Raw genomic sequence first — 11,168 nt, 5'->3', positions numbered from 1 at the left:
AAAAAAAAAAAAAAAAAAAAAAAAAAAAAAAAAAAAAAAAAAAAATATAATATGAGAAACCTATAGAGAAGACTACTAATTTAGTTGGTATAGGGTGGGTGGGAATTGGGAGGGAATCTTACCAAAGCTATAGCTTTTCTTGGGTGGGAATGAAGCAGAGGAAACCTCTTAAGCTCTTGGGAGAGCAACCATTAATAGGAAGGGCAGAAATTTTTTTTTTTAATTTTCTTGCTGTTTTTTGCATGAAAGGAAGGGGAAAGGTGGACAGGTCATTTGTCTCAGTAGATAAAAAGTGACAAATAGTCACAAAAAAGAGAGAAAGTAGAAATAGGAAGAAGTAGAATAGAAAATAGAGACAAGAAAGAGGAGTAAATCAGAAGTTAATAAAGGTTGGGTAGAGGACATAGAGAAAAGAGGAAAATATCTAAAGAAGGCCTCTTGGGGAGAGGAGGGAGGAAACCAAAAGGGGAGTGAAGGGAAAGTGTAGTAGAGACATATACAGTATTTTTAAGGGAAAGGGACATTTTTTCAGGAGTTTTCTGGAAGGTGAGGTCTCCATTTCTGCTTTTAGTTTCCACAAAATAAAAAAGAAGTTCTTTTTTTACTTTAAAGAAAAGAAAAAAAAGAAAAAGAACAAATTGAAAACCCCAGTTAAATGCCCAATTACAAATCCTGAAAATCAAAGGGAGATTAATAAAATTGAAAAAAATTCAAATAAGGAAACTGGGAGCTGCTTTTATGAAAACAACAACGACGACAACATAATAGAGACATCACTGGCTGATTTTATTTTAAAATAGAAAAAAATTACTAATATCAAAAATGAAAAGGAAGAATGTACCAATGATGAAGATAAAATTATACCAATTATTAATATTTTTCCCAATTATATGCCAATAAAACTGACAATTTAAGAGAAATGAATGAATATTTACAAAAATATTAATTGCCCATGTTAAAAGAAGAGTCAATAGAATACTTAAATAAGTATTAGAAAAAGAAATTTTCTTATCTTAGAAAAAGAAATTAACGAGATAATAATGAGTTCCTTAAGAAAAAAATCCCTAGGACCATATGAATTCACAAGTGAATTCTCCCAAACATTTAAGGAACAATTAATCACAATACTATATAAATTATTTTTTTAAAAATAGGTAAATAAGGGAGTCTCACCAAATTCCTTTTATGACACAAATGTGTTTTTTATACCTTAATCAAGGAGAGCAAAGATAGAAAAAGAAAATGATACACCAATTTCTTTAATGGATATCAATGCAAAAAATTTAAATAAAACACTAGCAAAGAGATTAAAGCAATATTTCATAAAGTTCATTAGACTGTGACCAGGTGGGATTGATAACAGGAACATAGAGCTAGTTAAATATCAAGAAAACTCTCAGCATAATTGACCATACCAATAACAATGACAATAAAAATCACATGGTTTTATCAATGGATGCAAAAAAAAGAGGCTTTAACAAAATACAACATCCATTGCTATGAAAAACACTATAGAGCATAAGAATCAATGGAACCTTTCTTAAAATGTTAAGTGGTATCTATCTAAAACCAAGAGCAAGCACTGTCTTAATGGGAATAAGCTTTGAGCTTTCCCAATTAGATTGAGTGAAGCAAGGATGCCCATTATCACCGCTATTAATTCAATATTATACTAGAAATGCTAGCTATAACAATAAAAATGGAAATTGTAGGAATAAAAATAGGCAGTGAAGAAACAAAACTATTTGCAGGTGATGTGATGTTATACTTAGAGAACTCTAGAGAATCAACTAAAAATTAGTTGAAGCAATTAACAACTTCAACAAAGTTGCAGATACAAACTAAACTCACATAAATCATCACCATATTACCAACAAAACCCAACAGCAAGAGAAAGAAAGAGTAATTCTATTTAAAATATTGCAGACAATATAAACTACTTCAAAGTTTACTTGCCAAGGCAAACCCAGGAGCTTTATGAACAGAATTATAAAACACTTTAAACAAATAAAGACAGATTAGAGAAACAAATGGAGAAATATTCATTGGTCAGGAGTGGCCTGAGCCAATATAATAAAAATGACATCCATGTGATCATAGTGGACTTAAGTAAAGGTGCCTCCTACCCTTTCAGAAATTGTGGCTGCAAAGAGTTACAAGCTGAACACTTGATAATATGAATGTTATCTCAGATTGTAGGTGAAACACAGATGCTGTTTTCAGAGGATGGGTAGAAGATGTTAAATGTGATATGGCCTCCAACATTCTTTTCATACTGTCTGTGAATTTTAATATATGCTGAGTTTAGGAAAAATAAATTTGCTAAGCAGCTTTGGGATGTGGAACCACACACCATGAGATATTGGCTTCACAAAATTTACCACTAGTTTGTCCAATCATTGAACTTATTTTCCAATTGTTTAAAACAGTAACCAATTAAGACATAACAAAGGCCCTCTAAGGTGTCAGACTTCTTCAGCAACCTGTGATCATTTTTCTGTTACCTAAAGATGTTTAATAAAAAGCCATTATTTTTCTGACTATACAATGTTGTTGTGTATGTGACAGAACAGTGAAGATGAGAAGAGCTAATTTTGAACAAATTTTCTATGAACTCAGGATTTAAATGCTACCAGAAGAGAGAAATTTTAGAGAGCTGCTCTAGTGGCTACCTTTTTTTTCTAATGTGTTTGCCTGTCTCAATGAAGTGCCTAGAGTATTACATCATTCAATCTATTTCAGAAATTAAAAAAAAAAGAATTTAGAAATCCTTATTTTAAGTATGTTAGATGCTCATTATTAATCAAATAACTCAACTTGCTAAGTAACTACTTTTACTTTAATTAAATTCAATGCATTAATTTACCATAGCACTATTCAGTTGCTCTCTTTAATTCCCCATCAAGATTCCTTATGCATTACATCTCATTTGATTTTATATATGTAATCATAGGAAATTTCCCACTTTTTTTGGTTTTGAAATATTTCATAATGATTTTCCAAATTTAGTTACATTTTTCTATTTGGCAGTCTCAAATATTTGTTATGCCCAGTGATTTCAGTTCTTGGGAACAGGTTCAGAGTATTTTCCCTGATGAATTCTCAATATGGAATTTGGAGCATGCAGCAGCATTCTTTAACTGGATCCAGACTGCTAGCTATGTGATGGAAAACTTTTCAGGTGGTCTATGTACCTGGAACTGTAGATTCCAAAAGGTACTATTCCAACATAATGTTTTCCTTCATTTATTTGTCTTAGTTCTTTCATTGCAGTCTTCTGCAGAGAAAAGAGAATGTACTATCCCAAGCTTCGGGGTTTTGTGCAGCTGTTTTCAGAGATACTTCTAGGGATATGTAAATTTTCAGTTCTTCCAAGGTGCTATGATGAAGGATGAGGTGTTTATTCCTTTCCTTTCCTGTGCTCTGTTCTATGTCTGACCACAAGCACTCTTTTCTCAACCCAGGATAGCCACCCAGAACTGTGACCCAGATCCAAGCACAGGCAAAGCAATAGAATCCTGCCTTAGCACCAGAAGAGATCCCTGCAATCCTCCTCTGATCAGCTACTTGATTCCTCCTCAGTCTGTGGGCCAGAAGCTCTGGAAGCAGCTGTTACCCTGGGGCTACAGTCAAAACTGGGGCTGGCACCAAGCTTCTCTCTCATCACAGTCACGGACTTTTCCTACTGACCTGAATTGACTTTGTGTTCATGGGTTAAGAAGTCTGGAAACTGCCACAGCTGCCTGTGATTCAGTCCTCTGAGGCCTTCTCCAGGTTTGCTGAGGCCTGTTTTGCCTGCGCCCACGTTGAACTGTGTTCTTCTCCCAATGCGTGATAGACCTTTATAATCACCCATCCCAGATCATCTTGGGCTGAAAATTTGTTTCACTCTGTCTTTTTGTGGGTTCTGATGCTTTAGAATTTGTTTAGAGCCATTTTTTGCAGGTATTTGGAGGGGTTTGGGGGAGAACTCAAGCAAGTCACTGCTTTTACTCTGCCATCTTAGCTCCGCCTACTCTGTTATCTTCCTGTAGAGAAAAGAGAGAATGCTATAAGGAGAGATGACTCAGGATGCATCCATTAGAGATGGATGTGGCCTGTGATTATGGACCATAATCCTTTGCCTCAGCACTTGGTATTTCGCTTTAGTTGCAGGAGTTTGGGGGCTGTGACCTTGTCATTTTTAAAGATTAGGAGAATGATTCATTAGTGGCTCTTGGGAGTAAATATCAATCTCAGATTTCAAAACCAGTCTGGTATCAATGCACCAAAATCTAGGAATAGACTTTGATGCCTAGAGTCTCATGCAGGAATAATGCTGCATATAGACCTAAATTTTGGGGGATCAATGATATGTAGAAATTGCATGCAGAGGCAGCTAGGTGGCACAAAGGACAGAGCACCAGCCCTGGAATCAGGAGGACCTGATCTCAAATCTGGCCTCAGACATTTACTGGCTGTGTGATCCTGGATAAGTCATTTAACCCTGATTACCTCCCCTTTGCTCCCCCTCCCCCAAAAGAAATTGTATGAAGTTTGAGCAAATTCTCCCCAGAGACTGACGTGCATAGGAGACAGTTCAAGCAACACAGAGTTTGTTCTAGTGTTCTCGCTATGTCTTGAAGTAAATATCCAATTGTCAAAGCTAATTGAAGTGAATTGGAGAAATGGACCTGAGGATCTAGTCAGTGGCCTAAAAGAGTGGAGAGAAAATACTAAACACTCTGACCCCATCCTTGAGAATTCCCATATACATGTTAATACTTTCTAATATGCTATAAATTTAGAGTCCCTCAACTTACTCATTTCCTATGACCTATTCTTCAACTTGACTTCAACTGCATTCAGAGATGGCTATAATTTTGATTTTTCTATCATCATTAAATATTCTGATTCCACATTAATGAGCTCTGAAAATGCCTTACATGATCATAATCTTTTGTATTTTCACCTTTCCCTTACAACCTCTAACCCTGTTCTTCATTCTCAAAGTGTTATTTTATTCTTCTACCCCTCAGCTCTTTGCAAAGTCATTGCCTCTGCACTAACTCAACTCTCCTTTTTTTTTTTTACCCCATCTTGATTCCTTTTGAACCACTTAGACCCTACACTATTCTCTTCTTTTTGGTTTCGTGCCCCTTAGGTATCTCAAATGTCGTCCTGCCAAACTCTAGCCTTGGATAACTTCTACCATCCTCTGCCTTCACTACTATTCATGTAATACCAAACATAGATGAGAAAATCATGAAACTGTGATAATTGAGCCCACTATAAATATGTTATATAATCTCAACTGGGTCCTAACTACCATAGCAATGCTTTTATATATCCTTATTCAATTTACTATTCCATTCACAATAGGAACTTTTCCAGATCTTTTCATCCCTTACTAAACCTTGCATGGCTTTCCCTCTCTTTACCTTCTCAGCTGAGAAGATTGTTTAACATTTCATTGACAAAAAGAAATAGGCTAATTGCTGAACACTGCCTCTTATTCCCTCCTTAATTCACATCATTTAGATGTTTTCTCCTACTATCTCCACTTTCATTTCCTCACACCTCTCTAAACATACAAGTTATCACATTCTATTATGGGTTCCTCCAATAGATTACCCCCATTATCTCCATTCTCTCACTAATATTCACTCTTTCCCTGGCTACTGAATGATTCTATACTGCCTACAAAGAAATCCTAGACTCCCCCATCTTCACAAAAACCTCAATGTGTCCATTGTAATGGCTAAAAGCTTAAATCTCTCTTCCCTTTGAAAGCGGGTAAGTTCCCTGAGAAAAAGTGTCTCTAATCAGTTCTTCCACTTCTTTTCCCCTCATCCTCTTATTAATTCTTTGCATATTGTCCTATTTTTTTCTTCATTCAACTGAAACAACTTTCTCAAAAGTTACCAACGATCTCCTAATTGCCAATTCTACTGATCTTTTCTCAATTCTTATCCTTCTTGATCTTTCCACGGCTTTTGACATTTTCAGCCATTCACTTTTCCTGCATATTCTTTTCTCCACTTTTTTGTGACATTTCTCTGTCCTTATCATTCCCCTTTCTGACTTATCCTTCTCATTCTCTCTCTCTCTTTTTTTTAACATTGTCATGCACACTTACTGTGCACGTATTTCAAGATTCTGCTTAACCCTTCTCTTCTCTCTCTAAACTATTTCTGCTGGTACTTTCACCAGCTCCCATGGTTTTGATTATTATCTCTAGGCAAAAATTTGTGAGATTTTTATGGTCTTTACCTCTCTGTTGACTTCCAGTTTTGTACCATCAACTAACTTTTAGAAATCTCCAACTGGATGTCCTATAGCCATCTTAAAGTCAAAATGTTTGAAATTTTATTCATTATTTTTCTTCTAAAGCACTTCCCTGTTCCAACTTTCTTTATTATTGTTGAGAATACCACCTTCCAGTCAGTTCTATAAGCTCTCAACCCAAATGTTATTTATGACTCCTTACACTCTCTTGTCCCCATAATATCCAATCTGTTACCATGTCCTGTTGATTTTATTTGCATCTTTATTGCATCAAAACTCTTTTCTTAAAATGCTCTAAATCACTATTGATTAGAGAAATGCAAATTGAAACAACTCTGAGGTACCACATCATATATATCACATTTATTAATATGACAAAATAGAAAAATGATAAATGTTGAAGATGTGAGAAAATTGGAACACTAATACATTATTGGTAAAGTTGTGAACTGACCCAACCATTCTGGAGAGAAATATAGAAGTATGCCCAAAGGGCTATGAAGCTGCATAATACACATTTGATCCAACAATACCACTACCGTGACACAAAGAGATCATAAAAATGGGGAAAAACACACATGTAAAACAATATTTATAGCAGCTCTTTTTGTGGTGACAAAGAATTAGAAATTGAGTGGATGCCCATCAATTGGGGAATGGCTGAACAAGTTGTGGTATATGAATGTAATGGAATACTGTTGTGCTATAAGAAATGATGAGCAGGAAGTGAACTGATGCTGGATAAACTGAGCAGGACCAGGAGAACATTGTACACAGTAATAGCAACATTGTGCAATGACTGACCTTGATAGACTTAGCTCTTCTTAGCAATGCAATGATCTAAGTCAATTCCAAAAGACTCATAATGGAAAATGTTATTCACATCCAAAGAAAGAACTATGAAGTCTGAATGCAGATTGAAATATACTATTTTCTCCTTTTTTTTTCTTTCTCATGGTTTTCTCTTTTTGTTCTGCTTCTTCTTTCACGGCATGACTAATGAGGAAATATGTTTAATATGATTGCACATGTATCACCTATATCAGATTTCATGCCATCTTGCAGAAAAGGGAATAGAGGGAGAAAGAGAAAATTAGAACTCAAAATCTTGTGAAAGTGAATGTTGAAAACTAAAAATAAATAAAAAAATACTTTTAAAAAGAGCAATGTTTTCTTGGTAAAAAAAAAATAAAAAAAAATCTTTTCTTCTCTGGTACTGTCACTATCTTGGAGCAAGCCCTCATCACCTCATGCCTGTATTATTGCAATTGTTTTCTATTGGTCTCTCTGCTTAAAGTCTCTCCTTAATCAATTCCCTAATCATCTTTCAAAATCATCTTACAAAGCAGTCTGGTCATGTTTCTCTCTCTCCCTCTCTCTCTCCCTCTCACACACACACACATACACACGCCCCATCACCACCACCACCACCACCATTACCACTACCACCACCAGCACCAGCACCAGCACCAGCACCAGAATCACCACCACCATTCAATAAACTCCAGTGGCTCCCTATTGCCTCCAGAATCAAATATGATTGTTTGACTAACAAAGTCCTTCATATCTTGAACCTTTCCAAACTTTCTGGTCTTCTTATCCCTTACACCCCTTACTATTCTTATACCACACACATCTCTCTCTCTCTCTCTCTCTCTCTCTTTCTCTCTCTCTCTCTCTCTCTCTATCTATCTCTCATCTATCTAATCTATCTACCTTATACCTTCTTATACCTCATACCCTCTACTGTTTAGTAACTCTGGCCACAATTTAATGATCTCCCTACCTGAAATTTTGTTGCTTTCAGTTATTAAGTTGCTTTTTTTTACTGTCACATGCAATGATGCTGTTAATCTCTTTAGACTTATTTTTACTATGTTTCTAATGTTTTAGGGGATAACCTGCAAAATGAAATCATTGAGTCAAAACAGGGTTTTTTTAGTTTCCATTATGTAGTGCCAAATATTTTCTTAATAATAATTTGATATGAGGGTGGAGCCAAGATGGCAGAGGGAAAGCAATGACTTGTTTGAGCTCTCCCCCAAACCCCTCCAAATACATGTAAAAATGGCTCTAAACAAATTCTAAAGCAGCAGAACCCCCAAAAAGACAGAGTGAAACAAATTTCCAGTCAAAGACAGCCTGGATGGTTGTGCCGGGTGGTGAAGAAAAGCACAGTTTGGCGTGGGCACTCAGGCCAGAGAGACCCTGGAGCAGACCTCAGAGGACTGAATTGTGGGCAGCTGTGGCGGTTTCCAGACTTCTCAACCCATGAACGCCAAAGACAACTTAGAAGGTCAGTGGGAAAAGTTTGTGACTGCTGTGAGAGAAGGAGCTAGGTCTTAGCCACCCTTGGGGCCATGGCTGTTTCCTGAGCTTTCCGCCCACAGACTGAGGGGGAATCAAGTGGCTGATCAGAGGGGGATTGCAGGGATCTCTTTGCTAGTGCTGAGGCAGGAGTCTCTTGCTTTACAGGTGCTTGGATCTGGGTCACAGTTCAGAGGGATGGTCCTGGGGCAAGGAGGAACATTGGTGTAGTGGAACTTGTTGTGGAGGTGGAGAGAAAACACTTTGCCCCTTATCATAGCACGTTGGAATAACTGAAAATTTTCAGGTCCCTAGAAGTATCTCTGAAAACAGCTGTACAAACCCCTGAAGCTTGGGACAGTACATTCTCCACATTGGAAACAGACTTTTACCTTAACAAAGAGTTTACAACCCAAGTAATTGGCTGGGATCATCAGTAAGCAGCGCAAAAAGAGTCAGACTATATTATCTTACTTTGGTGACAAAGAAGATCAAAACATACAACCAGAAGAACACAAGGAAGCCAAAGCTCCTACATCAAAAGCCTCCAAGAAGAATATGAATCAGTCCCAGGCCTTGGAAGAGTTCAAAAGGGATTTTAAGAAGCAAGTAAGAGAAGTAGAGGAAAAACTGAGAGTTTTGCAAGAAAATCATGAAAAACAAGTCAACAGCTTGCTAAAGGAGACCCAAAAAAATAAAATAAGACCTTAAAAAATAGCCTAACCCAAATGGCAAAAGAGGTCCAAAAAGCCAATGAGGGGAAGAATGCCCTAAAAAGCAAAATTGGCCAAATGGAAAAGGAAGTCCAAAAGATCACTGAAAAAAATACTTCCTTAAAAATTAGATTAGAGCAATTGGAAGATAGTGACTTTATGAGACATTAAGACACTGTAAAACAAATCCAAAAGAATGAAAAATTAGAAAACAATGTGAAAAATCTCATTGGAAAAACTGGAAAACAGATCCAGGAGAGAGAATATAACAATTATTGGACTATCTAAAAGCCATGATCAAAAAAAGAACCTGGACATCATCTTTCAAGAAATTATCAAGGAAAACTGTCCTGATATTTTAGAACCAGAGGACAAAATAGAAATTGAAAGAATCCACCAATCACCTCCTGTAAGAAATCCCCAAAGGAAAACTCCTAGGAATATTGTAGCCAAATTCCAGAGTTCCCAGGTCAAGGAGAAAATATTACAGGCAGGCAGAAAGAAACTATTCAAGTATTGTGGAAACCCAATCAGGATAACACAAGATTTAGTAGCTTCTACATTAAGAGACCACAGGGCATGGAATATAATATTCTGGAGGGCAAAGGAGATAGGATTACAACCAAGAATCACCTACCCAGCAAAACTGAGTATAATCCTACAGGGTAAAAAATGGTCATTCAGTGAAATAGAGGACTTTCAAGCATTCTTGATGAAAAGACCAGAGCTGAATAGAAAATTAGATTTTCAAATACAAGACTCAAGTGGAACATGAAGAGGTAAACAGGAAAGAGATTATCATAAGAGACTTATTATGGTTGAACTGTTTACATTCCTTCATGGAATGATGATATTTGCATCTCATGAGACTTTTGTCAATATTAGGGTAGTTGGAGGGGAAAAAATTATATATACATATAGATAGATATAGATAGATAGATAGAGGGCACAGGGTAAGTTGAAAATGAAGGGGTCATATCTGGAGAATAAAATTAAGGAGTGAGAGAGGATTATACTAGGAGATGGAGAAAGGGACAGGTAGAATGGGGTAAATTATCTCCCAAAAAACAGAAAAGAAAAAGCTTTTACAGTGGAGGGGAAATAGGGGAAGGTGAGAGGGAATGAGTGAATCTTATTCTCATAGAATTTGACTTAAGGAGGGAATAACATACACACTCAATTGGGTATGGAAATCTGTCTTCCCCTACAGGAAAATGGGGGGAGGAGACAAAGGAGAAGGGGGATGATAGAGAGGAGGGCAGATTGGGAAAGGGGGTAATTAGAAGCAAGTACTTCTGAGGATGGTCAGGGTCAACAGAAAGTATAGAATAAATGGGCTGGATAGGATTAAGGGAAATAGAGTTAGTTTTTCACAGCATGTCTACTATGGAAGTGTTTTGCATAACTGCACATATTTAACCTATAGTTAGTTGCTTGCCTTATCAATGAGGGTGGGTGGTGAGGGAAGAAGAGAGAAAATTTGGAGCCCAAAGTTTTAAAAACACATGTTTAAAAAAATGTTTTCACATGCAACTGGGAAATAAGAAATACAGGAAATGGGTTACAGAATCCATCCTGCCCTACAGGAAAATTGAAGGGGAAGGGGATAAAGGGGTTGGGAGGGAGATACAAGGGAAGTCAGACTAGGGAAAGGGGTATTCAGAATGCATGCCATCTTGGGGTAGGGGAAGGGATGAGATGGGGTGAAAATTTGGAACTCAAAATCTTGTGAAAGTAAATGTTGAAAACAAAAAAAAATAAATAAATTTCCATTAAAAACTTAAAAAATAATAATTTGATGTTTCCAATTATATTAGCAAAGAATGAATTTATCTGTTTTTGTACAACATTGCCAGCATTGAATATTGATGCTTTTCTTTT

This window comes from Vombatus ursinus, unplaced genomic scaffold (assembly GCF_900497805.2).
Source record: "Vombatus ursinus unplaced genomic scaffold, bare-nosed wombat genome assembly UNPS02014820.1, whole genome shotgun sequence".
NCBI lineage: Eukaryota > Metazoa > Chordata > Mammalia > Diprotodontia > Vombatidae > Vombatus > Vombatus ursinus.
Note: the sequence above shows the minus strand (reverse complement) of the source record.